General features: G+C 43.0%; 1 protein-coding gene across 4 annotated transcripts in view; it reads right to left on the reverse strand.

Moving 5' to 3' along the window:
• The window catches only part of LOC146812972 (C-type lectin domain family 2 member B-like), a 375,324-nt gene that overhangs the window by 253,596 nt on the left and 96,824 nt on the right, over positions 1 to 24,904 (reverse strand). For 2 of the 4 annotated variants that reach the window (XM_085614654.1, XM_085614652.1), the window contains exon 4: positions 13,868 to 13,991. The exons of the other annotated variants lie outside the window; for them this stretch is intronic. The gene's annotated coding sequence lies outside the window, so the exon portion shown is untranslated. The remainder of the gene's footprint in view (positions 1 to 13,867; positions 13,992 to 24,904) is intronic. 4 annotated transcript variants of the gene reach the window in all.

Raw genomic sequence — 24,904 nt, forward strand, 5'->3', positions numbered from 1 at the left:
TTCTGATGGTCCTTTCCCTACACATTGTCATCCAATTGTCCTTACCTGTGCATTCTCATCCAATGGACCCGTACCTGTGCATTCTCATCAAAAACAACCCTTATGTTGGAAAATGGCCATCTCTGAAGGGTTACCCCAAACCTTTTGCCTTCCTCCTCTTTTTATGACATAATTTTTGTTGGCATTAGGACTCTGAGCTAAAGTGCACGTGCTCTCTCATCTAAATATAGTAACATTGGCTCATACCTAATTGTCCTATTTAATTTACTTCTAAGTCCCTAGTAAAGTGCACTAAATGTACCCAGGGCCTGTAAACTAAATGCTACTAGTGGGCCTGCAGATTTGATTGTGCCCCCATGCACTTAGGCCTTTTAATATGTCCCAGGCCTGCCACTGCAGAGCCTGTGTGTGCAGTTTTGCGTTCACAACGACTTGGCATTTAAAACCCTTTGTCAAGCCTTAAATTTCCATTTTGTACAAATAAGTTCACCCAAAAGATTGTACCTCAGTAGCCCATAGGGTAGGGTGCTGAGTAAGTAAAAGGAAGGACACATACTTTTAAGGTTTACACATCCTGGTAGTGAAAAACACCTAGGTTCATTTTTCACAACTGTGAGGCATGCTCCTATCATAGATTAACACTGGGAGTCACTTAATACACTTTAAGCCATAATTTCTGATTAGGAAAGAGTAGCTGTGTCACGTTTCATATTTTTCAAATGGTAATCATATATCCTCTTTACTGGTAAAGTTGGATTTAACTTTACTATTTTAGAAGGCTACTTTGAGGAAGTGAACTCTTTTCTGCTCTTAAAGCTCTGTGGGCCTGAAGCCTGTCTCCACTACACATCTGGGGTGAGTGACAGCTTCCCTTTGTGCATTCCTTCCAGACAGCCATACACACAGGAAGGTTAGGCATGTCTGAGTACTCCTCTGCATTCTGATGGTTCTCAGTGAGCAGGAAAAGAGGGAGGGTCTCACACACCTGAATAGGCAGATTTCTGTGCACTGAAGTCACCCCCACTTCAAAGGCTCAACTGGGTATAAAGAAAGGGTCTCTGACCCCACCAAATCAAATTCTTCTGAACCTACAACTGGACTCTGTCAGAACAACTCCTGTCCTGCATCAAGGACTGTTGCTCTGCTGGACTGCTGACCTGGAAGGACTGCTTTTCTGCTGTCTGCTGTGTTGTCCTGCTGCCTGCTTCTCTCTGAGCCTACGGAGGGAAAGCTGGCCTCTGCCTGCACCCCAAGTTATCTCCAAGGGCCTGTTGACCTGCTTCCTGATGCTTGTGACTCAGGGATATCAAAGTCCCTACCAGTCTGCTTGGAGCAGAACCTGTGCATCAACCCTCTTGTGGCAGTAGAACCAGTGCATCGATCTCAGAACCAACACATCACCTTGAGAGCTGGACAGCTCAGAACCGTGCACTGCAACAGCTTGGAGAGATCACTGCATCCCCTCAACTGCACAGAGAAACCTGGTGTATCACATTTCGGAACCAACATAGCTCGGCTCAAGCATTTCGTCTTTGGAACGGATGCATCCCTACAACCGTGTGAAGAAAACCAATGAATCACATGGACTGTAGGCATGACGTAGACGAATGTCTGTTGCAACCAAGATCAAGGTACTCTGTTCACCTGGCTTTTGCAGTTCTTGTCCCCACCCTGCTCTTCATCGGAGTTGACCTGAACTGTCGACTTTGCCCCGGTCCAGCACAACCAGATAACTCCCATTGGCGCCTATTGCTTCTAAGCGCTAGCACTCTTTTTATTCTTTAAAAATCCATACCTCAACTATCCACCTGAGAACCACCTGCCAAATAATGACTTTTTTTCATTGGTGGGCGATTCCTTTGACGTTCCCACGGCGGTGCTTATAAAATAGGCACTGCAACTGGAACATCAAAACATTTTCAACCACGGCATGGACAGAAAGGTCCATGCCGTGTTGGAACTTCTGTGCATGCAAACTGGGGGGCACATGTTGTGCCCCCCTGGGTGCATCCGCATGGTGTGAGGCAAAAGGGGCTCTGCAGGGCCCCCTTTCTATCATATCCACCACTGTTTCCATGAAGGAAAGACCTCCATGAAATCAGTGGCGGACATGAAAGTTGTAATATGCTTGGTGGGACCACGGCAGAACCACGTGGCATATAGATGCCTCTTGAGCACCATGCTACCGCCAGGGACGATGTCTCCCTGGCAGAGTCGGTGGTCCCAGGTGGGTGTGACCACTAGGGTCATAATGTGGTGGACACAATCCTGCAACCACTGCACCACCACAAGTCTGACGGTCCTCAGACCGCCAGACTCGTAATTAGGCCCTAAGTGTGCATGTAGTCTACCCTGACTAGGATTATGGTTCCTGCCTGGAAGAGTGCATACCTCTGCCAAACAGAACCCAATTTCTATCTCCTTACCTGAGCATTCTCACCTGTACTCTGTTTCTACTTCCCATAACATTTTTTAGAGGTCTGCTGCTGCAGAACCTATGCCTCAAAAAAGTCTGAGGTAGCCAACACATTTAGAATTAATAGAACCGTATGGTTTCTAAAGGTGAAGACTCTGCTGAATACACCATTGGAAACCAGTAAGTGGACAGACCATTCACCAATGGGTCTCCAGGTCACCGTCCTGGCTGCAACATCCTTTTCGGGCAGGGTGATGTCACTGGATTTACCTTCCTGGATCTCCTATCTCACAGTGGCTCCCAAGTGCAGGTTAAAAATTCCTTGGGCTTCAAGGAATTGATATTTGTATTGTAAATCAAGGAAACTCTCACTTTGAGACTTTTTTGTGCACAAAAAATATAGTGAAGGTGGCAAAAACATGGAGCTCAGGTGGTTAGCTGGTCTGCTTACAATACATCCGCCATACCAGAAAATGTAAAGAAAGCCATGGGGATATTAAAATGTGTCTGGAGTGAGTGCATCGGGCAAGGGGTTATGTGACAGCCCAACCTGGCGAGACACCTACCACGGTCAATATGAACCAAATAATAAATGAATTCTGCATGGCATCCAGTACATGGCAAATATAGGTATGGCTGTATTAGTAGAAATGTAAATTTATGCATGACTTGGAAGTTTCACATTATCTAACTATTCCAAGTAGTTATTTATGTGAAGATTAAAACACTTGAGGTTAACCGCAATTTGCACACATAGCACTGACTGTCTTATACAATGTACTTTGTTTATCTGACAGTGCAATAGTAAAAAACAATACTCATCCTATGACATTAAATTTGATTAATTTACTAAACAGAATGAGAAACTTGCCCATATTGCCCTAAAACTTCGAGTGGCACTAACCTTCATAGCATAGGCTTCCTCAAATCTATATGTCCTACACATTTTACTAATCCAGTGACAGATCGTTGGTTGATTAGTTGTTCACCAATTCTGAAAAATAAGTAATCTTGCCACGGTTATTAATATCAGTATAGAATACTGCTGGCATTTATTAAAACATTTAACCTCCCAGAAGAACCAAATAAGATCAGCATACACGATGGGTGAATTGTGGTGGACATACACCGAGAAATACTTAATAAAACTTCTTTCCATAATTGCAGGAAACGACTGCACTCAAACAATATATGTACCCAATCACTTGTGTCCTGTTTATTACATCTAAAACATTGATTACCCATCGTGGGATACATATTCTGTAATCTCAGTGGCATGTAATACACCAGCCAACGTCACAAAAAATGCATTCTCGTAAAATTGGCATCCCATAACCCTTTATGACTTATCTCACAAAGCAGCGACTAAGCTTTTAAATTAAATTTACAGCCTGTCTCGGAACGAATTGTCTGAAGTCTACCCAGGATATCTTTTTCCCCTTTATACTCTGGTGCAGCAGGTGGTACCATAAACCTACCCCCAGTGTCTTAATTGCCATCTGTCTAGCAATCTGGCATGCTGATTCGCTCAGAAGCCTCTCAATCTGGAAGAAACTTAAACGCAGAGCCATGCTTTGGCTACCGGATTACACCTGTACCATTTCCCATGTAATTAAACAATCCAGATTATAGAAATTCCCAATTCAAACAAACAAACAATTTTTGCCAGTGTTGTAGAAGCCCTTTCAGACAGCAATAGGCCACCTGCTGCACAAACTTAAATAAGAGTACAGCCATGATAAGGAGGGATATCTTGAGATTTTAAAAACAGCTGGATTCTCCCTAATAATGCCACTAAAACCTTATATCTGGTTTTCTTGGGGAGTTTAGCTACTTGTAGAAAACTTGACAATTTAATTGCACTCTCATTTATCATGTGATTGCATTTTTTTAATAATAAACTGAGTTTGGTTCACCTACTTGAGTCATCAAATTAAGCAGGGAGGGGGGGCGTGGCTTGCGCGCCGCGACGATATGGCGGTTTGCGTTTGAGCTCCGTGCTGAGCTGGAGCCCACGGAGGAATAGCGGTTGTTTTCGGCGGCCCCGGTCATCGCGGATATCGGCCGCATGGATAAGAACATGTCACGGATGTCTGGGAGAGGGTTTCCTGCTTTCTGAGGCTGCTGGAACTCGCACTTTGGTTCCTGTTTGACGGCGCTCGGTGGTTTCGCGAGCGGCCGCCATTTTGTCTCTTCAGGTGCGATGAGAGCTTTCTCCTCAGCGCGATGTTGACATTGCCACAGAAGGGCCAGGAATGCAGTTAAACAGATACTGGTGACGTTTTTTTTTTTTTTTTTTTTTTACTTCCTCAACTCATATTGCTTTTTCTTCTCTGCCTGCTGCCTTACTGCCTATTTTTGTTTCATCTTTGCGTTTTTTGCTAAGATATCGTCTGTCAGGAACTCCGTCAAGGACATTTAGTGGGGTTTCTTTGACTAATGCTTTCCGGCCTTTGGGTCATCCCTGACTGGTAGGACCCCTTTTGATACCTGCAAGGTGGGATATTTTTGTGAGGTGGTTCCCTTCCCTGTCCCTGGAATCTACCTTTAGTATTTCTCTGCTCTCTTGCTAAGAGTGCGCTATCCATTTTTGCTCGTTCCCTTTTGACATATTGAGGTTTTCCTTCCTCACTTGGCATTCCCTTCTCGTAATTTGTCTGGAGTGGTGTTCTGTACTCCTGCTGAGGTGGTGTGCTCTATGGCCGCGAATATGGGCCCGTCTTCAAATGCTAAAGACGCAAAGGAATCTAAAGCGTCTCTTAAAAGGGCCAAACAGCTATCTCCTACACCTGAATCTCCGCAAAAAGACCCTAGTCCCACTCTTGAGACTATCCTGACGCGCCTTAATGAGGTCTATGAAATTGCGCAGTCTACCAAGACCAACACAGATTTATTGCAAGTGGAAGTGTTAGCTATCAGGAATGATTTCAAGGCCTTGTCTCTTCGTGTTTCGGACACGGAAGCACGTATTAGTGGCGCAGAGGATTCCATGCAAAAGCAGTCCAGATCTCTCTCACAACTTGAGCGATCAATGGTTGCTTTGCGGAAGGATCTCACTGAGCAAGAAGATCGTAACCGCAGATCTAACCTGCGCATTTTTGGGCTTCCTGAAGATGTTGAGAAGGATGCGTCTTCTATGATTGATTTCCTCTATCAATGGATTCCTTCTACATTGCAAATTTCCTTCCAAAGAGATTTTGAGCTGGAACGTGCACATCGTGTTCCCACTTTTCGTTCTAAGTCTGCTACGCAACCTAGGGCGATAATTTTTAAGCCACTGCGTCATCAGCATACAGAACAAATTCTAGCTCATATGCGGAAGGTTAGAGTTGTTTCGTGGAATGGTCATCGCATCTCAATCTCTCAGGACTTTGCCAGAGACACGGTCATAAGAAGGAAGGGTTTTCTTAATTTGCGGAAGCGTCTAACGGAGATGAATATCCCCTTTTCTTTTGCTGGCCCCTCAAAATTCCGCATTACTTTCAAAGGTCGCTCTAGAATCTTCGATGAACCTGCTGACTTGGTCTCGTTTTTGGATAATCAGATGGAGCTTCAGATGGAACTTCAAATGGAGGCCTCGCTTGATCCTGGTTCTGCTGGCACCTGAGGCGCTTATGCATACTGCTATGTGTTTTTTCTTTGCCAGTATTATTGAGCTTAGTCTCTCTTAGTCCTGCACGGTGGTCTTAGTGTCCATTGTTTTTGTTGTGCTCTTGTCGGCTGTTGGTGGTCCCTCCATATCGGTATGGTGCATTGGTCTTTTTTTGTTGTTAGTTCTATTGTATGACCCTTTCAAGATTTTGTGGTATTGTTTCGTGTTGGTTTAACGTCACTTTTGCGCGGGTGCCATCCTTTTTACTCTTTTCCTTCCCAAATTGTCTTTCCGCATATTAGCTCCCGTTCCGTTTCTTATCCTAGTGTATGAGTTCTTATCTTCTATTGTTTTGGTTATGTGCATGATTTTCATCGTCTGTGGTTGTCTCATATTTGTGGAGTACGTTGGTGTTTATTAATGTATTGATTACATATTTGATTCATGGATGAGTATTTGTTGCTTATTAATTGCTATAGTTAGAGTTTTGTGTTTAGCTCTATGTCACTATTATAGCATTTATTGGTTTGTATCGTTATTATTATTAAGTGTCTTTCTCGAATAGGTCGGAATTTTTTAGCTGTTTTGTAACTGATAGGCCTATGTTTCTTCTCTTCCATGTTCCTATATTTAAGATATTCTCACCTCTCTCAGTTATATGGAGTGCAACGAGAAATATGTTTTTGTGGACAGTTATCTGTTAGCTTATTTATAGATTTTGCATTTTTATGGATAATCTCATTTATATTATGTATCTATCATAAGACTTTATTGTTTGATACATTAGTCTGTTACTATATGCCGCTCTCCCCTGTGTTTCACTTACTTTCTTCTGACTGTATTATTTAGTACTTTATTTATTATTGCTCTTTCTTTTTTTGTATCAGCTATTACTGTTTACATCTGTTTTTTCTCTCTTTTTGCTTTTTACACTTTTTATGATCCTGTTTAGGTGTTTCCTCTCTCTCAAATTTGATTATCATGTCGCCTGTATAGATTTATATGATGTACTGTTTCCAGAACGATAATTGATTCTTGTTCATATCCTTTAGACAGTTCTTCTTTTATAATAACGCATAATCTGTTCTGTTCTGTTTTGGGGCTATTTATGCTGATAGTTTCTATTCCTCATGTTGGGCTCTTTGCTCATTCCCATGTCCCCCCTTGTATGAATTCGGTCTTTTTCAGACCTTCCTTGTTGGCCCTTCTCTCCCTCTTTCTGTCTATCCTCTTCCTTTCTTCTTTCTCTCTTTTTTCCTTCTCTCTTTGGATTTCCTCCTGGGATTCTCCCGGTGTTGTGTTGATGTCTAGTGTCTGGAGGCGAGGTCTCTTGGAGGCTGTAGTTCATATATCATTTGTGCAATATCTTTTTCTTCTGCTATTAGATCTATGTCTGGATTGAATGTACTCTCCCTTAATGTCAAAGGGCTAAATCATCCAGTTAAAAGGTCGAAGATTCTAGATTATTGCAAATCTCTTTCTTCGGATCTCGTCCTTTTTCAGGAGACAAAGGTTTCTGTTAGGGAGGCGTTATTTCTGAAGAAAGAGTGGGTTTCTGATGTTGCTTGTTCGGATGCTAGTGGTAAAAGGAATGGAGTAGTCACTTTAGTTTCTAAACATTCTGGTCTGTCTATCGTTTCCTCTGAACAGGATACAGAGGGACGCTGGTTACTATCTAAGGTGTCCGATGGTAATGCTGTTCTCTTTGTCATGAACATCTATGCCCCTAACAAGGATGATCCGGCTTTTTGGAAAACGATCACCAAAAAGCTAAATGACACACCTCATTCTGGCAATCTTATTGTTGGTGGTGACTTTAATTTACCAATGGACCCTATTTTGGATAGGAATTCTGCCTTTAACTTTCGTCCCCCTCAAGCACATAAACAATTGATTAATATGTGTTCTCTGACCCATCTTCAGGATGTTTGGCGTCTTCACAATCCCACTGGCAGTGATTTCTCCTTTTTTTCCTCCCCTCATTCGTCCTTCTCACGTATTGACTACCTTCTGGTTCACTCTTCTCTTGTTCAAGCTTCCTCATCTCCGCTTATTCACCCCATTTTAGTTTCAGATCATGCCGCGGTAACTTTCACACTTATGTCTTTTGCCCCTCGGGTAAGGTCTAGATCTTGGAGACTAAACACGGAAATTTTACATGATGTTTCCCAAGTTCGAGAGTTTTCTAATGATATTGAGACGTTTTTCCGTGAGAATGTTGGTTCAGTAAGCTCTCCTGTTGTTCTCTGGGACTCTTTTAAATGCACTTTTCGTGGTCAGGTCATTAAGTGTATGTCCAGGAGAAACGCTGCCATTAAAAAAGAACTCACAGATTTAGCGGATGAGATTAAATGCCAGGAAGATCTTTTTCGACAGTCTAAGGATAGGTCATGCTTACAATCTATTAAGAACTTAAAATATGCGTATAATACTATTGTCACTAAGAGAGCGCATATTGGTTTTCAGGCTCAGAAATCTAAGAGGCTGCTGTTAAAAAATCGTGCGGGCAAGACTCTTGCAGCTACATTAAAGTTTCAGGAATCTTCTAATAAATCCTCCCAAATCTCTTCTATTACTGACCATCTTGGTAAGAGAAAATTTCAGACTGAAGAAATTCTTGAGGTCTTTCGCGATTTCTATAATAATTTATATACCCCCTCTATGCAGGCGTCTTTTGAACAGTGCCAGGAGTTTTTGAAGACAGTACCGTTGAAAGCTATACCGGAGGATGATAATAATTCATTAAATGCCCCGATTACCTCTGATGAAATTACTTCCGCAATAAAAGCCACTCGTTCCGGTAAGGCTCCGGGCCCTGATGGGTACCCTATTTTGTTTTATAAGACCTTCTTATCTGTGATTGTTCCGAAACTTCAATCGGTCTTTGATGCGTTTGTCAAAGATGGTTCTGTGTCTGGCTCTGCTGCTGATGCTACTATTGTAGTAATCCCCAAAGAAGGAAAGGATCATTCAGACCCCAAGAATTTTCGTCCCATTTCCCTGCTTAACATGGAGGCTAAGATTTTTGCTAAAATCTTAGCTAGACGATTAGAATCCTTTATCCCTCAATTGGTTCATCCTTCCCAGACAGGTTTTGTAAAGGGTCGTCTTGCGCGTGATAATATCCGTACTTTTTGTCATATTCTAGGTGCTGCTAAGCGATCCAATCTTCCGGCGGCGGCCTTGGCCCTTGATGCTGAAAAGGCCTTTGATAAGGTTTCCTGGCCTTTTTTACGAGCTGTTTTATGTGCACATAATCTTGGTGATTCCTTTATCCGTATGGTTATGTCTCTTTACTCCCGACCTAGGGCCAATATAAGAGTGAATGGGGCTACCTCGTCTTTTTTTCACCTTTGCCAGGGTACTAGACAAGGGTGTCCTTTGTCTCCTCTTTTATTTTTGTTGTCCATTGATCCTCTTCTCCGACTGATTGACGTACATCCAGACATTATGGGATTTTCTTTTGGTTCCCATCAGTTAAAAGTAGCTGCCTATGCCGATGACGTTCTCATTTTTTCAGATGATGTTGTGCGTGCCATCCCGGCTATTTCTGAGATCATTTCCACCTTCTCAAAGGTTTCAGGTTATACACTGAACAGAGATAAGACAGAAATGTTCCCCTTAAATGCTTACTGCTTCTCCTCTCATATGGGTTCGGCGGGTTTTAAGTGGCAATCTAAGCAACTAAAGTATCTGGGTATTTATTTTTGTTCCACCCTCTATGCGACGGTTACTTATAATGAATCTCAAACTATTCTTAAAGTGCGGCATCTTTTAGAAAATTGGTCTCCGAAGCATATCTCCTGGTGGGGTCGGCTCCAAACTCTTAAAATGATGATAACACCTATTATTAATTTTGTCTCTTCTATGCTTCCAGTCAAGCTCTCTGATGCCTTCTTTCATGATCTTGATTTAATTACTTCCAAATTCTTATGGAATAATAAAAGGGCTAGAATTGCCTATAAATTCTTGAGGAAACCTTATGAGTTGGGGGGATGTAATCTTCCTGATTGGGGGAAATATCAATCTGCTTTTCTAGCCTCTCAAGGTGCGCTCTGGTTTTCCCCTCCCCTTATGCATGTTCCAGCTTGGTTGCTAATAGAACAGGAATTGGCCTCTCCTCTTCCAACTGCCTCTTTCTTAACCACAAATACTCTTTTCATTCCATTTTCTAGATCTATTATTTTGGATACTGTTGCTGCAATTCGTAAAATTGATATGAGAGTGGCGATTCCGTTGCATAAAACTAGATGGTCATCCATTTGGCGCAATTCCAAAATTAAGATTAATATTGATCCGGAATTGATGTCTTATTGGTCGGGGAAAGGTATCTCGCTTGTTAAACATTTGTATGGTTCCCAAAATGAACCTCTTCCTTTCTCTACCCTGGCCCAGCAATTTTCTTTATCTAATATAGATTTTTACACTTTTCTTAAGATAAAAGTAGCACTTGCTAGATTACAGCTTCAGCCTTCTTCCCCTATGATTATGCTTCTTCACTTATGGATTAAGTCTGGTCATGTTGCATCTAAGATTTATAAATTTTTGTCGTCCTCGTCACTTCCTACCCAAACTGTTGCACAGCAAAAATGGCTACATCATTTTGATCATAGTGTTACCGATCATATCTCTTCAGACACATGGCAAGATATTGGTAAGCTTTCTCTTCGTAACAAAATCGCCCCCTCACTAATGCAATCTAAGTTTTTCTCTATTAATCTTCTTCACTGGACTCCCACTCGTTTACACGCGCTAAATCTCAAGGACGATGATCGATGTTGGAGTTGTGGGCTAGCACCTGGTGATTTCCAACATATGTTCTTTGACTGCTCTCTTCTCCAACCATTTTGGGGTCTAGTTCACAAACATCTCATGCTTATCTTTGATATTCAGTTTCAACTCTCTTTTCCACTAATTCTTCTTGGTCCGTTGGCTGCCTCGGTCCCGTTGCCCTTAGATGCCATGGAATTACAATTATTGGATCTTTTACTATCTATAGCAGTCAAGGTAATTCTCATGGAGTGGAAATCTTTTTCTTCAGTCTCTTATCATACTTGGTGGGCATGGGTTTCTTTTCTGCGTAGTGCTCATACGTCAGTTGATCATGCTCACCTTTCTCCGTCTATATCTAATGATGTGTGGCTGACTCTAGATACGTATATGCAAAGAGCCTCAGAGGGTTTGGTGGCTCAATACCCGTTTGATGTGCCTGGTTAATGATGGTGTTGTTGTTGGGTGAATCCTTTGGAAATCCTTCTCTCTTTTCTCATCTTGTCTTTCTGCTTTCTTCTTTCTTTTTCTATCTTTGCTTTCTTTCCTTTCTTTCCCTTCATCCCTAAGTTAATATATGATGATGATACTTTTGATAAATACGTCTCCTGATTATCCATTGATTCTTCCTTATTCAATGCATTCCTCTGATACTTCCAAATTAATGAACTTTGTAAGGTGTTTTTCAGTTTTAACTTTCATTTTACCAGGTTGAATGTCTTTTAGCTGATATCATTTGTATCATTCTTGATTGTATTCTATGCTTGTTTTTACTCCCTTAAAATAATAAATTCTTTTGAAATCAAAAAAAAAAAATTAAGCAGGGAGGCCTGATAATATGCCACAAAGTGAGATAGTGCTAAACCCCGAACAATATATCTTATTGAAGTGTTGCTAATTTTACACCGGGTTGTTTATTGTTCCAGACAACCTTCTGGATAATAACGTCCAGCTCTTTAAAAAAAGAGTTAGGAATTTTCAAAGGGAGGTTATCAAAAATAAATTCGAACAGTGGAAGTACCAGCATTTTGACCATGGAAACCCATCCAATTAATGATAAATTCAGTAGGGTCCACTTATTTAGTAATCTTTTTACCTTTCCCAGCATATTTCATAATTTAATAGGAGCAGATCAGTGTATTGGTTCATAACAAAAATCCCAAGATATCTAATAGGGCTCGAAGATATGTGCGGTAAGCATGCTGGGGTCCCTGCAGGGGTCACGTTAAATATAAGAACTTCTGTTTTCGCTTGATTTATTCTATATCCCCCAATTTTTGTAAATGTATCAATTTCTTACAAAACACATTCTTTATATTTGATCCCAACACCTTTAGATATATAATTATATCATCTGCATATAATTAAATTTTCGACATCCCTACCATAGCGGGTATTATCTGTGCATTGGCTTGTAAGCAACTCAATGAAAAAAGAAAACAGCAGGTGGGGACAATGGACATCTCTGCCGAGTACCCCTATTGATATTCACTCTCCCTACTTCTACTCCAATAATAATAATCTAGGCTTCAGCTTGGCTATATAGTTCTTTTAGTATACCTATCAATTGGTATTGGAAACCAAACTTCTCTAATATAAAAAATGAAGCCCACCAATCTACCAAATCAAAAGCCTTCTCTGCATCCATCTTAAGTATTGCAGCTTTGATCTGATTGGCAGAGAAATAATCAATTGCTTGTATTGAAAAATAGGAATTGGTGGCCAATAGTCTACCCGACAGAAAGACATTCTGATCTATGTGTACCACCTGTTGGGCAAATGGAGCAATTCTCCTTGCCAAAATGTACATGAAAATCTTGTAGTCTGTATTTAACAGACTAGTCAGACGATAAGAGTTGGGATCCCACAGATCCCTATCTTTTTTAAGAAAAATAATCACCTCCTCTTTTAATTGGTTAAAAAGATTAGTTTGAAAAGGAAGTAGTTCATCTTGAAACCTCTCCTACAACTCTACCTGAATCCCATCACACCCACTGGCCTTAGCGTTAGCCATATTTTTCCACGCTGTCACAATTTCTAATGGTTCTATAATGTTATACATCTGCCTAATGTTTTCCCGCAGCAACTGAGGCAGATCTAGAGATTCAAATATGAAATTCGCTCATCCCCTGCTATTATCTGGGTTTCCGTATACATTTTTTAAAAATGTTACAGAAAAATATCTGCGATCTTATGATTATCTACTAAATGGTGGGAGATTGGATCATTTAGCTGATTTATTATTTGTGTGCTCTTCTGACTTTTCGTAGACCACACCAGAAATTTGCCAATATGCTGGTTTTCCACATAGAGTTGTTGTTGGTATGCTTTACTCCCTGTAACCTCTTCCAAAATAAAATAAATCGCTTTACTCCTCCTTAGTCTGAGATCATTCCTGTTGCAGTATTTGAAGCGAATGCTCCTCAATTGACGCTACATTTATTTTTTGTCTAGCTTTGTCCACCGCTGCGTGCAACACCACAACCTTTTGCTTATGCTGTTTAGTGATCCGTACTTTGTAGGAAATAACTTTTCCCCTAAAGGCAGCTGCAAAGGCCTCTCAGATGATAAAGATTGAGGCATTATTCAAAATGAATTGAAAGAATTCCTTAATAAAAACTTTTGCCTCTTCCAACCAGATAGGATCCTCCAGTAATGACTTACCAAACTTCCATCTTGGTTTCTTTTTAGGAATGAACTGAAGGTAAATTGTGAAAGAGACTACCGAATGATCGGAAAAGGAATTGGCCAGTATCTCAGTTTTACCATTATCAAGTAGTGTATGTACCAGAAAAAAATCCTATTGCGATGCTGTCCTGTATCTGGAGGAGTAACAAGTAAACTGGGAGAAGCCCCCGATGTCCCCTCCTCCATGGATCTACTAGCGCAAGATCTGTTTTTATTGTACTCCTTAAGCTTGCTGTTTTAGGTTTCAGTTGACGCTTTGTTTTATCAGAGGTATCAAGCCTCAGATTTTGAATGAAATTAAAATCGCCCCCAATAATCAAGGCACCTTCTGATTGTATCGCCATATCATAGATTTGTTCTAACGCTGCAGTGTTATCATCAATGGGGTCTTAATAACTCACCAAATTTAGTGATGTTTCCTCAATTTAACCTTAATCCATGGCCATCTCCTCCTCTTATCCAGAATTACTTCCTTAACCTGCCAATCAATCGAATTCGATAATAAAATCCCAACTCCTCGAACTGCTGCAGAGGCAGAAGAAAAGTATGTATGTGGATATTTCTCTGACAGGCTAACCTTAGGAACATTAGTGCTAAAATAAGTTTCTTGCAAAAAGATTACCTCAGGGGCAAATGAAACTAACCATTTCATAAGAGCACCACCTTTATGTGGATTCAGGAGCCCATTCACATTGCATTAAATTATTTTAATCTGTTGTGACATCCCTTTTATTTTCTGTAATGTAGACCTGTACGCACTTTACCTGGAGTATTGCATCCTCCCTCTCACTATCTTTTCCTATTCCATCGGGCATACATTGTAGCACATTACCTCTTGCCCTGCTCACTTTTTGTATAACAATCCCTCCTACCCCCTCATACATCTCAGGCCCTTCCCCCACCCCCTACCCAGCATTGGGGGTCTCCCCAACGGCCAACCCTAGACCTTCCTTTCATCTGTTGGTGGCATGGTGCTGCCCCTGTCCCCAAAAACGCTACCCTCCCACCAAGAAAAAAAGAAGGGAAAAAAAGTAAAGATACACTCCTACATCAACAATCAGAGGTTATATGTCCCCTCACACATTTAAACTTTATCTTGAGATATGTTTAACAGAAAAGCATTTGCATCATCTACTGACAAAAATACATGAAATTGACCCTTCACCAATACTTTTAGTTTAGCTTGTTGTGCCATAGAGGCCTGCCCTGCCCCCAGGTGTTTGAATTTGTAAATCAGGCCCAGAAGGCCTTGCAACATCATGCTGTTACAGCAGCCAATCTGGGAACACCATCATATGCACATTTTCAGAGATAAGAAATAATTTTTGGCAGATTGCAGTAGCTAAGACCTGTTCTCTAATGCAGAAGTCTGCAAAATTAACTAATATTGTCCATGGAAACTTGGCGTCGGCAGACTACTGAGCGGGAACCCTATGTGCTCTCATGATGGATAAATCATTCGGAGCATTTGGAAATATGAATTTCTTAATCAGAGACTTCATCAGCTGGGGGACGGTATGATTTTCACCCTGTCTCACTCCCTTCTAGGATCCTGATAAACCTCAAATTACTGCGTCACAAATGGTTTTCCAACATCTCCAATTTAACTTCCAGCTGTTCTGTATTCTCTGATCCTTGTACAGTCTCCTGCATCCTTTTTTTCCTGATATGGATTTTGTTGCTTGCCTTGAGCTGAATTTTGACCACCTTCTGGTATGGCTGATACCGAGTTTGCCTGAATCTGGGTCAAATTTGGCAGTTCTTGCAAGTTAAAGAGGGTTTCTGTCTGCGTCAGGCCTGTTTTAGGCATATTTTTTTAAAGCAAAGTATAGTCTTTAAATTTCCCTTAGGAGGCCATAGGTGCATTCCGTCCTGCCGCAATCGGGGAGTGCAGGGGCTGGTTAGTTAATAAAGGAGGTTCCCTTGGCATGACTCATTACCCACCTCTGTTCCTTCTTCCTCTAAAAAGGTTTCCTCCCCTGTTGAGAAAAACAAATGGGCATTTCTGTGATGGATGACATGTCCGTACTTGTCAATATCTTCTTCTCTCTCCAGCCTGCTGCCCGGCAATGGGATGTTTTTTTCCATTGCTCTGATACAACCAGAGTTGCTGTGGGATTTCCAGTCTGTTTGGAGCGCTGTTGTTGCATTACCTTGAGACGCATGAGCGCTGTTGAGTCCACCTTGCGACTCCACACATTCTGGGCCCGCCTACCTTGGTACTCAGTCCAGATGATGCTGCTTTAGTGTCTCTGCCTCTGATGTCCCTATAATTAAGCAAAGCAGCTCCATCTCCACTGCAGTCAATCCCCTCGGCATTCCTACAGGAACTCCTACAGGTCCTTATCTGTGGCAATAGGACCTCAAGAACTTAGGCTGACCTGAAATGCAGGGGCCGGCATCTCTCCACAACCTCATGTCTCCAAACAGCCCCCCGGGGCCGCAAATTAGCTCTCTGGCTAACATTTTTCCAAAATAAGGGGAGAAAGAGTACAGCAGCTCCGCGTTCTCACATCTTGCTGATGCAGCCGTGAGCCATACAGCAGCGTCTTGTAGGAGCATGTGACATCAGCCGGTTGGAATGATCATGTTCTCTATGCTCAGCAGCCAAGCATGGAGACTCCGCTTGCTTTTCCCGGATGGTAAGTATTCTCCTCAATCCATCATTAACCTTTTAAGTGCAGGATTCGGCCAATGGCCGACACTCGCACTACCTCCCCAGTGTGTGTGTCTGCCACTGGCTGACCCTGTGGAGGTATGTAAAGGCCCCTATGGTGCTCTGCAGCAGAGTGTGTCCTTTATTGTATTTTTCTACTTCAGACTGCTCAGGAAGAGCTTCCTGAGCTGCCTGAATTCTTTTTTTTTACTGCAATGACGATCTTTGTGCAGGGCGCGCTGATGTAATTGCAGTAAAAGTGAAAGAAACACGAGCCGATGAGCTTGTTTTCCTTTCAATGAATCAGTGATTGGGGGCATGTCGCAGGCCCACTGAGGACTGGTTCTGATGGAAGAAGTATTGTTGTATTGTTGGAATGGGGAGAAGCTCCCCTTTCCAATGGTACTTCTGCCCAGTGCATCCCTGCTTGGGGATCACCATAGGAGAGTGATTCCCAAGCAGGGATCTACCCACTAGACACGAAGGATAGGGGGAGTGGCCCCTTGGGCAAGGACTTATGCTCCACCTTGTACATATTTATATTTCATCCTTTCTGCCCTCCCTGTGGAGCAGATGGGGCAATTACCCCCAGCCCACCCCCGCCGGGGGTCAGAAAGCCCACTAGACACATGGGTTGTTTAATTTTATAGGACAATAGGAGTGGGAGCTGCACAGTATGAGCATTGTCATGCCCCCACACCAAGTAAATGGGGAAACAGTATCCCCCCCTTAGAGGGCAGATGGGGTAAGTACCATGATCTGCCACCCCGGGGTTGGGGGGGAGGCAGAAGAGGAGCCCACTAGATATCAGGGATTAAAATAAAATTGAAGAGGTGGGGGCAACCCACCATTGGCATGGTTATGCCACCACCCCAACTAAAGGGGGAAACAGTCTTTCTGCCCCCCTGGGAGTCAGGCTGGGATAGAAAGCTCACTAGATGCAGGATTTTTTTTTTTAAATATAGGGGTGGGAGCTGCTCAGCATGAGCATGGCCATGCCCTCCCTTCAAGTAAATGTGGCAACAGTTTTTCTGCTTCCCTCCTGTGGGCAGATTGGGATAATTGCCCCCAATCTGCCACACACGGGGGAAGAAAGCTCACTATATAGCAGTAATGTATATTTTGAATAAAATTATGGAGTGAGTCTTTCCCATCCTAACATCAGGCCCCACTCTCACCCCTAAAAACGTTACAGTTGTTTGTGCTCCCCTGTGGTCTAAAGCATCCCATCCCAATGGCAAGCAAGAGGATAATTGATTCTTATTTGTGGTGTTTTTACATATAGGCCAGGAGAATGTGGCCAACTCCCAATATCATCCCACTTGCAATGGTGAACGGATGCACTTTTTGGGCTTGGGTAGGCTGCCACCTGGAAAAACTTACCAGACCCAGACAGTTATGAAAACTAGACATCTGGGGGAGTCAGTGGCAGTGTATTTCACATGCATTCCAAACCATTTTTTTACCCACAATGCCTTGTAAACTTCATACATTGACTAAAAACACACATTTTCCTCACATTTCTATGAGGAAATCTTCTGGAATCTGCAGGAAGCCACAAATGTACAAACACAAAGTATTCTACCAAGTCTCCTGATAAAAATGGTACCTTACTTGTCTGGGTGGGCTAAGAGACTTTGGCACAAAAGGCCTTAATGTGCCATCTGGAGAGATCAGCAATAGGAGTAGCTGAGGTGTTTTGGGCCATGCTCAGACGCCACCCATGCAAACCTACCAACCACAGAATTATTTGAAAAGTAGACAACCAGAGAATTCCAGGGTGGTGTGCCTTGTGTAAACCCCTCAAGGTTTTCTTACCCACAATGCCCTGCAAACCATAAACTGCGCCTGAAATTACGCATTCTCCTTATATTTCTTTTATATACATTTCCAGAATCATCAGGAATGCACAAAATTTCTAACACCCAGCATTGACCCACTTTGGCTGATAAAAAAGTCCCCCCTTCTTGTGTGGTTGGGCCTAATGCACCCGACAGGAACTGATCAAACCAAGGTCAATACAAGTCCATGCAAAGGGGCTTCCATTGACCTTAGTTTGATACATATCTATCACAGGCACCAGGCCCAACCACACAAGGGGGCAGCCTTTGATGTCTGCACAAGTAGGGTATTGCTCAGTGGTAAGAATTTTGTGAATTCCTACGGAGTCCAAAAGTTTCCATCCCAGAAATGTAGGGAAATCTGGGATTTCAGGCAATGTTTGAGGTTTGTATGACATTGTGTGTAAAAAAAACTCATGGTATCTACATAAGAAACACCACCCTAGACTTCCCTAGTTGTCTAGTACACAAAAATGTGCAGGTTTGCTAGGTTTCCCTGGATGCCGCATCAGATAGGGCCCAAAATCAACAGCTACCCACATTGCAAAAAATACATCAGATTTTGGTGGAGAAATTAGAGGTATCCATGTTGCGTTTTAGGTAGTTTCCTGTCCCGGGGACTAGACCTGCCCACACATGTGAGGTACCATTTTTATTGGAAGACTCAGAGAAATGCTGGGTGTAAGGAAGTTTGTGGCTCCCCGCAGATTCCACAACCTTCCATCAAAGAACTGGGAGGCAAATGCGTTCTTTCTGGGCAAATTTTGAGGTGTGCAAGGGATTCTGGGTAAAACAACCCAGTAAGAGCCACACATGTCACCCCACCCTGGATTTCCCCAGGTGTCAACATTTTAAAAATGTGCAGGTTTGCTAGGTTTACCTAGGTGCCCCCTGAGTTAGGTCTCAAAATCCCCAGTTACCCACTTGGAAAAAACAGGTTAGTTTAGTGGGAAAATGTGATGCAGTCATGTTGCCTTTTAGGCCGTTTCCGGTTGGGGGCACTGGGCCTACCCACAAAAATGAGCTACCATTTTGTATCGGAAGGCTTAGGGGAATGCTGGGTGTAAGGAAGTTTTTGGCTCCCCACAGATTCCATAACTTTCCTTCACAGAAACGTGAGGAAAATGTGTTTTTGGGCCAAATTTTGAGGTGTGCAAGGAATTCTGGGTAAAACAACCTTGTGAGAGCCACTCAAGTCACTCCATCCTGGATCTCCCTATGTGTTTTGTTTTAAAAAATGTACAGGTTTGCTAGGTTTTCCTTGTGGGCCCAAAATCTACAGCTACCCACTTTTCAAAAATTGATTCAGTTTTGAGTGGAAAAATGTGATGTTCTTGTTGCAGGCACTAGGCCTACCCACACAAGCAGGTATCATTTTTATCAGCTGGCATGTGGGTGCATACAGTAGTAGAATGTGTGTTATTACCAATTGGATTTTGCTGCATTTGTGCCTTCCAAATCTAAGGCAGTGTGCAAGAAAGAAGAAATTTTGAAAAATACCCTCTAGATCATATGCTAGTATTGGGTGCCCATAACTTCAGAGATGTGCAAATAACCACTGCTCTTAAACTCCATATCTTATGCCCATTTCAGAAACACATAGGATACCTTGATACCTATTTTTCTTTCTACATATTTCACAACATGAATTGGTCTATACTTAGTGCACAATGAAAAACCAATGTTTGGTGCAGCTCAACTAGCGCTGGGTACCACGGGTTCTTGGAGAACCTACAAACCCTATTTATCCTCACAGCCAGAATGGTCTAGCAAATGCAATAGTACATTGCTTTTGTAAATCGGCCTTCATAAGAAAAACTTACAGATGAAAACATTGTCACAAATGGCTGTTGTTTCCTATTTGTTTTCAATATTTATTTCAACAGTTAGTTTTGATGTAACGCCTAAAGGTTTTGAAATTTGTAGGGGTGCATCATATTCACTGTTAGTTGGCACCTGCATATAATCAATGTATACTTAGATGTGTCATGCAAAATGTATTAAGTAATGTATCAGCTATATCGCAACATAGAAGTGTTAGAGATGTGAAAACATATTGTGAATGTATTGAGTAAAATGCATGATGATTAGTTTTCGTTCAATGCAATGTATTAGGTTAAACGTGTGACATGATTAAAATTACTCATGTAGGTCGCTTATTCATGTATATGAAAGTAAAAGCACTAATGCTTAGAATGTGATTTAATAGCGTGTTTAACCGAGTAGAGGCCCGAATGCACATATATCCTTGAGAAGAAAGGCCTGTTATTTTCTTATGTTAGCTGAATGCGGTAGGCCGCAAATGATTTATTCTGGTAGAGGTTTTGGGCTGCAGTAAATTGTAAAGTTAAAAGATGCGAAGTATTTCTCCATCCCACGATCTCACCGCAGGTGCAAGGACAGTTGGTTTGTTGGTAGAAAAGGTCTTTGTCTAAGAGTTGAATTATGGGGGAAGCCAGACATGGGAGTACTTTGGAATGTGCCAATCACAACTCCTAGTGCGGACGGTGTCTGGGACCCAAGGCCAAGTTGATGGACGATGGAGGATGGACAACTCTGGATGGAAAATTACTGGAAGAAGACCTGGTCGAGGAGGTGTGCCGGAGGGCGTGTTCTATGATTTGGGGTTTTGTATTAGGGACAGCGCCCCGTGGGTGGAGGGCAGAGCAGAGAAGAGAGGAGAGGAGAGGAGAGGAGAGGAGAAGAGAAGAGCAGAGAGGAGAGGAGAGTAGAGAGAAGAGGTGGGCGAGGAGCTAGAAGGAGCACTTTAGAACGAGCTCTCTCTAAGTGAAGACTTCTTAGGAAGTTCACTTCTGACACCTTTTCACGATTTCTTGGGTCTTAAGGGAATGCTAAGCAGGGATGTCATCTAGCATAGAGTAGGGACAGAGATGTTTTTGATTAATGATTCCTAATATTGACATTGGCTTGGTAGTTATCTACCTCATGCTTTTAGAAGTTGTACTTTTGTTTATATTTAGTCGAATGTGGATTCTTCGTAGAGTAGCATTTGTGTTAGTGCCTATTTACCTGTTGTGCCTTGTACTAAGGTGCCCATATCTGCAGATGTTTTTGTTGATAACAAAATCCCGAGAGCAATAGAGATTGAGTTTTGAGTCCTTAATTATGTCAAATTGCAGAAAATATTCTCTGATAATTGTGTTTGCTCCCTCCACGCTATTGGGCAAGTAAAAAGGTTCAATCGACCAGAGTGGGTTCTTGGAGACTACTGGAAAACAAGAAATTGGGCCCCAGCAGTTGGTAGCAGAGGATGGTTACTTCCGATAGCGAGGGACGATTAGACTAGGATAAATGATCCTTGAGACCCATAGACGATAAGTGATGGTGAATCATCAGACGGTGAGCAGCAGACGACGGCGGATGATGAACATTGACGGCGAGTAGCAGTGCGGCAGGAAGCAGCAGTTTGTGGAGTGAGTATGAATAGGATGAGATGTTGTAGATTGCGGTGTTGATTTGTTGTGTGATGTCTTGCGGAGTTGGAGTGAATGTTGAGTGATTGTAAGATGAGGCTGTGAGCGCGCACAGCCCGGGAATTGTGGTGTGGAAGACACCCGTGGTAGATTTTGTTGACCACCCAAAGGAGATCGTGAGGTACCATCGATCACCTGGACCGAGATAGGGGGAGTGAATGTGTGAGTGCATGACAACTCGACGCTGGTCGTGGGTTGCTGTATGTGGATTTGAGTACTTGTAACCTATCAGAGGCGATCTGTCTGGCCGGACGGGGACAGACAGTTGCCAACCGAGGTCAACAATTTCGAGAGACTGTGGACGAACAGTCAGAGGCTGTGGACGGACAGCCAGAGAAGTAACTTGTTTGGGACAAACGGTTCTTTCAGTGTATGAATGGGATGAATGCAGGCGTGAGACGTAAGCGTAAGGAAAGGGAACTGCTGCGAATGAAGGAAGGTGACGTCAGAGAGTGTCACGCTGTGATAGGCTGGTTGGTGTTAGTCGCGCTGTTATTGGGGGTTCGACATCAAGAGGTAAACAGTGTGTGGGATCGAATTTTGTAAATCATGAAGTGTTTTAAGGTGTTGCGAGAACTGTGTAGAGGTGACAAACATGTAGTTTCTCGAGGAAGAGAAGAAGCTCCTCCTGAGGATACTCCAGCACATTACATGGCAAAGAATGTGGGATTGCATACGATAATTTGGCTTGAGAATTGGCATAAAATGACTCAAAATGAAGGAGAATTAGCTTTCCCGAGATATGGTTCATTTAGATTTGAAGTGTTGTATCAGTTGAAGTCTGTGATGACGTCCTTACGACCTTTGCCCAGACCAACACAATTTGAAGCGCTACATGCGTGGATTAGAGCAGCGCATGATAGGAAAAGAGACAAAAACCAGGAAAAAGTGAAAAAGTCGATTAAGGCGTTCCAGAATGCCAGATGGGATGCAGAAGAGAAAAGATGGAGAGCACAGGCAATAGAGGGAGATAGACTGTACCCCTTATTGATCACTTCGGAGGGGATAAAGAACATAAAGTCAGATGATGAGGATGATAGTGATAGTGAGGATAGCCTATTGGAGAGGTTGTTATCAGAGAGACCACCTCCGTATAACCCAGAGGTCCCAGAAGAGACGTTGGTTCGGATAGAAGAGACTAGAGGAGTAACAATCCAACCAGAGACGAGAGTAGATGGAAGGATCTCAATAGGAACAGAGAGTACAAGGAGCCAGTCTGTGGCTAGCGTAAAGGTCGAGAGAGATGTGAGGTTACCAGATGCTCTAAAGGTACCGGTCACTATTGGACCTATTGTTTCGATTTACCACCCAGATTCAGAGGAGGTTGCGAACCCAGAGCAGACAGCCGAGGGGGTAAGGAGAGAGGTCGCAGGAAGTGGCCTAGTGGGTGGAATGGCCTGGACTCCGAACCCTATAGAATGGAGTACACCATTGCCAGCCATGTCAGACTCATCTAGGGGACAAGGAGAACAGAGACCAGAGAGGCCGAGGTCTCTGATGGAGTCGAGATCAGATTTACGATCATGGGTACCACCAGTGAGAAACCAAAGCCCAACAGTGATGACAGCAGAAAGAGAGCGGGTCATTTTCATGAATCGGTCTGCTCCAATGTGCATACCAGAAGAGAGTAGGCCGCAGGAGCAAGAATGTGAGAACAGCGATAGAGAAGGGGCAGTCTGCCGAGAAGTGCTGAGAGGAGCCCTGAAAGGGGGGATGATAGATGTAGTAAGGTTAAAGGCGGAAGTGGATGAGATAATAGGTGGAAACTTACCCCTTGAGAGAGTATCAATATATGGACCAGATGAATTACTCTTCGTAGCGAAGGATGTGACTCGGAAAGCACGAGTTGCACATGAGAAATTGTCAGAATTGGCTAAGCGATATGAGGTGGATTTGTCCAAGACTAAAACATTGCAAGGAAATCATAGGTTGCAGTACAGTGACCAGGAACTGGAGGAGAAAAGGGTTACCGGACTGAGGACCCATATCAGAGATCTGATCACAGCCATGCGTGCATGGATGATGCTTGATAAATGGGAAGAAAGATGGTCCAAGAAGAAAAGCTCTAGGAGAACGATAGGAGGGACCCCACCTCCGGGTGGAGGGGTGTTGGAGATAAGGAATTTCCCTTTAAGGGAAGTGCAGAATGGAGGATACATGCATGTACCCTGGAGCAGGGGTGATTTGGCGGCGTTTAAGAATGATTTTCCCAGTCTTAGGGAGAAGCCCGCAGAGTGGTATAAGCAGGTTGACCGCTTTGTCAAGATCTCGAAGGTATTGTGGATCGATTTGAATACCTTATTTGATATTGTGGTTCCGGGAGATTTGTGGGCAGCATGCAAGATTGCCGTTGAGTGGCCGACTTATGAGCCTGATAGGAACGCGATCACGAATGGTCCGTCACTGCTAGTGATGAGGAAGTACGAGCAAGTGATTACTTGGTTGAAGTCGAAAGTTTCACCACAAGACATCGATTGGGTGAAGATAGACAGGACAGTGCAGGAACGTAAGGAGACGGTACATGAATTCTATGAGAGACTCTTGCAGGCTTTTAAGCAGTACAGTGGCCCCGATGCGTTGGACACGAAAGATATGGGACAGTTTGTTTCAAAGTTTGTGTTGGGATTGAGGCCAGAGGTTAGTCTCATGATACAGCATCATTTGATTTGTTGGCAGAACAAGCCTGTTGATGAGATTTTATGGTACGCCAGATATTGCACAGATGAGATTGAATCCAAACACAGGAAGTTGAAAGATAACTTGATGCTTGTTCAGATGCAAACCGCTTAGGGACAGCCTAATGGGGGAGTGTTGGTAAGGAGACAGGGAAATTATCAGGTGGGAAATCAGAATCTTCAGGGGCAGGGAAGGCCAAGACCAATAGACCCTAGAACAGGTATGGATGTGGCGACATTGAAAAAGACTACAGCATGTCATCAGTGTCACCAGGTTGGACACTGGAGACGCGAGTGTCCCCTGAACCCATGGAATCAGATACAGCCGGAAGGAGAAATAGTTCAGGTCCCTGGGACGGAGGTGGTACCGACAGTGAGTAGACCTAAAACGATAAAAGTGGGGACTGGTGTTCCGCAGGTGCAGGTTCCCCAGCCACCCAGAATACAGAATGTACAGCAGGGAGCTCGAACTTATTTGCAGATGCCAATGTTTGAAGTGAGCGAGAAAAACGATATAAGCCTGTTGGCACGATCATGTTCAAAGAGAGATAAGGATTGCATGCTTAGAGCCATCCTAGAGGTAGATCAGAAAGGACCCTTTGTGGAAGCAGATCTTGACAGTCACCCTACAACCTTTTCGGTTGATACGGGGGCTACCAGATCGACTATAAGATCGGCAGTGGTTCCAGGTCTAGCTCTTTCTGGACAAAGTATCCAGGTTGTTGGTGTGGCAAATAAGAAACTGATTAGTCCACTGACGGAGCCAATTCCA

Source organism: Triturus cristatus, chromosome 7, assembly GCF_964204655.1.
Source record: "Triturus cristatus chromosome 7, aTriCri1.1, whole genome shotgun sequence".
Lineage (NCBI taxonomy): Eukaryota > Metazoa > Chordata > Amphibia > Caudata > Salamandridae > Triturus > Triturus cristatus.